Raw genomic sequence first — 3,775 nt, 5'->3', positions numbered from 1 at the left:
ACCCTTTCTCAAACTCCCAAACTCTCACAAGAATACTAAAATGCCTCTTCTCAACCCATTTTCCTTTCTCCTCTTCTTCATCCTCTCAACATGCTGCGTTCTAAACCTTTCCAATGCCACTTCTCGTGCCCCTAATCGCATGTTAGCTTTGGTTCAGGACCAGCCACTTGTGTTAAAGTACCACAAAGGTACCCTCCTCAAGGGTAACATCACCCTCCATTTACTCTGGTACGGTACATTCACCTCCACCCAACGCTCCATACTCATCGACTTTGTCGAATCGCTAGGCTCCACGTCATCGTCTCCTACCCCTTCTTCCGTCTCTTCGTGGTGGCGAACCACCGAGAACTACAGGGGAGGTCCCTGCACCCTCGTCGTAGGGAGCCAAACCCTTGACGGTAACTACTCCCTCGGCAAGTCGCTGAACACGGACAAACTCCTCGCGTTGGCGTCGAAGGCCAACTACGAGGCTCACGTGGTGCACGTGATCATGACATCCGCTGACGTCGCGGTGGAGGACTTCTGCATGAACCAGTGTGGGACCCACGGGTGGGGGAAGAGGAAAGACGGCGAGAGGGTGGCGTACGCCTGGGTGGGGAACCCAATCACGCAGTGTCCGGGGCAGTGCGCGTGGCCCTTCCACCAACCCATTTACGGTCCCCAAACACCGCCGTTAGTGGCGCCTAACGTAGACGTTGGCGTTGACGGCATGGTGATAAATTTGGCCACGGTTCTCGCGGGGTTGGTGACGAACCCGTTCGAGGATGGGTACTACCAGGGGCCGCCAAGCGCTCCGCTGGAGGCGGTGTCGGCGTGCACCGGAATCTTTGGGAAGGGGGCGTATCCTGGTTACCCCGGGAACGTTCTGGTGGACAAGACGACGGGGGCTAGCTATAACGCCGTGGGGGTGCGCGGGCGGAAGTTTTTGCTGCCGGCTATGTGGGACCCTCTCAGCTCCAGCTGCAAGCCAATCGTGTGAAAAGTAATAAGGGATGTGTGGATATAGTATTTGGGTTTTTTAAATGTGTTTGTAAGAGAAGAATGATTTGTAAGTTTTCCTGAGGGTTATCATTCTTTTTTTTTTGTTTTATTTTGAATCTTAGTTTATTTCTGAAAATAACTATAGAGTAAATTACAGCAAGATATTAATATTTTCTCTAATTATAATTATAATATCCTTCGTTAGGTATATGTGAAACATATAATTATGTAATATTTTAAAATTTTAAAGACATTTATTGTAATAACCTTAATACTAATAATAATAATAATAAATAAATAAAACTTAAAAACAGTTTCTGAAGACATTTTCAGAAACTTACATTTCATTTTCTCTCCTTCAAACATCTCTTTAACATTGTCCTCTCCAAAACCCATTCTTCTCTCTAGATTTCCCCTCCATTCAGTCACTGGATTCCCATTCCGCAGACGTCTAGGCGATCTTTGCATCAAGGGCTCCAATTTTCACCGATTGCATTTGCGATTTCGTAGGGTAAGTAACTTTCCCCTTTTTGAACTGTAATCATGTAGCAAATTTTGCTACATGTAGTTCACTTGTGATTTTTCCCCAAAATCTTAACCCTAAGCTTATTTTAGAGACTAATTTCTATCACCATTTGGTGAAATATAGGTCCTGTCAATTTTTCTAGAGTGCCTTTGGATTTCCTCTTGAGTTTAAATGCTGGAAATTTAAGGTAAGGGGAGCTAAGTTTTTCTTTTTATTTATACCTTGTGAAATCCTTGTATGCATGAGATGGATTTTGTAGAAATTGTGAAAGAATGCCTATGTTTAATTATTTCTTTCTTCCACATTATTTTAATTATTGTTTCTGCACAAGAAAACCTTGCTATTTGGATGTTGTATTGCACCTAAATCATTTCTGATTGCTGTAAAAAAGGCATGTTGTTAGCTGTTATAAATTCTGCAAACTTCTTGCTGTGTTAAATGAAAATTCTGTAGAAAAAAAAAATGCTGCTGTCTCAAAATTTCTGCACCAGAAAATGTTGTTGAATCTTACTAAAAAGCAATTAGTTTAAGCTTGAATATTCTGATTGTAGCAGTCTTGGTACTGTATTTTCACTTTTGAAGATGTTGTTTCTCTTTAAAAAAAAATGCTGGTTGAACCTGGATGTAATAAGTAATGTGTGGTTTTCATCTAGTTTATTTGCCTATAGAAGATGTATTGACTAAGAGATTTATTTCGGAATTTTTGAATAGTTACATAAGCATGAATATGGTTTATTACTTTTAGAAAAGGCAGAGATAGAGATAAAGTTAAGTGGTATAGAATTTAGAGTAAAATAGTGAGGATTGTAGTTAAATGCTACAGGAAATTTTCACTAGGTACGGAAATAAGAAGCTAGTGGTAGACAACCTTATATTTTTGTTTATAAATGATTGGAAATGAGATCTCTGTAGCATTCTCGTAAGTATAAATTGGTGGTTTTAAAGAATTGGATAAGTTATAAAAAGAAGGATATGGGAGGGTCGTGAGGGTATTTGTTTTTAATAATAATTTGTTAAATATCAAATTTAGTTACTTTAATACGTTAGTCTTCTTTGTTGGAAATTGTTTACGTAAACTTAAATCATAAAAATTTAATTAACATATTTTATTTAAGCCATGATGGTTTAAGAAAATATATTTTTGGTGTATTAGAAATTACATTCCAGAGGCCTTTTAATTTTATTGACGTATGACTTTAAATATTTTAGTGTGAGCATGTAGATAGTTTCACTTTTTGTTAATTTTATTAACTTTAAATATTGAAAGGAAGAAGCTATTAGACATATGATTGTACTAGGGTCATCCTTGCTGATTAATGATAGAAGTATAAATGGTTGTAATGTAGTCTTAGGCATTCATAGAGAAATGATGAACTATTATTTATTTTGGGATTGTAGAACTATATTACTTGGTGGCAACTTTAGCGTGTATATTTTGGTTTGATTTTGGTTCAAAGGAATTATGAAATGATCAAAAGTCTTGATTGGTGTGAAACTTTGAGAAGAATTATTGATTCAAGAGGTATATCCTATGATTTAAAGTGGTCGGATTGAATATGAAAGTAAGATTTCTAGGTGAGATCATTTAGTGTATTGAATGAATGTAAGAGGCTTTCATATGGGGGTTATCCCTAACACTCTTGCATTTGTATGTGTTGCATGTGTTTGCTTTCCCCCTTGCGATGATCATCCAATCCTTTGGATGTGAGCAATAGGTGATGATGTACCTTTGGAGCAAGCTTTGGAAGTTGAGGAAGACCCAGCCCCTAGTGCTTAGGATTTCTACTAGCTCTTAATTTAAATAGCTCTTTATTTTGAAAGACTTCTAGCCTTCATTTTATCATGATCTGTATTTTGGAAACACTCTTTAGGTCCCATTGAACCTTTATTCAATCATGTATTTTGGAGAATTATGAACTTGTACTTAAGTTTTAAAACTTCCCAACCAGACTTGGATAACTGTACTCCTTAATCCTATCTATTGTGTACTCTTAACTGCTTTCTATTATTATAATCGATGCATTCTACATATATACATTGATATATATTTTGGGATGTCACATTTATGGTATCAGAGCAGTTTTTATCCTTAGAGAACCTGTAGGTTATGTACATCCCTTACTTGTGCTTGCGTGCCTTAAATGTAGGGAAGCATTCTAAATTCTTGAGTAAGACTAATTGTTTTACTCTCTGATCTTAAACAGAATATGGCGCCTAGACCTCCTCCTCCTCCACCTCCCCAACCCGATCAGACTGAGATGATGTGGA

General features: G+C 37.9%; 1 pseudogene across 1 annotated transcript; it reads left to right on the top strand.

The window, feature by feature from the left end:
• LOC148205146 (protein EXORDIUM-like 2 pseudogene) lies at nucleotides 1–3,538 on the top strand (annotated as a pseudogene). Its single transcript, XR_015783210.1, has 3 exons — nucleotides 1–1,492; nucleotides 1,631–1,694; nucleotides 3,223–3,538. The product of XR_015783210.1 is annotated as a protein EXORDIUM-like 2 pseudogene (transcript).
• The last annotated feature ends 237 nt before the right edge of the window (nucleotides 3,539–3,775 follow it).

Source organism: Vigna umbellata, chromosome 1 (genome assembly GCF_029865625.1).
Source record: "Vigna umbellata cultivar VRB3 chromosome 1, Vumbellata_1.0, whole genome shotgun sequence".
Classification (NCBI taxonomy): domain Eukaryota; kingdom Viridiplantae; phylum Streptophyta; class Magnoliopsida; order Fabales; family Fabaceae; genus Vigna; species Vigna umbellata.
Note: the sequence above shows the minus strand (reverse complement) of the source record. Positions and strands in the feature narration are given on the sequence as shown.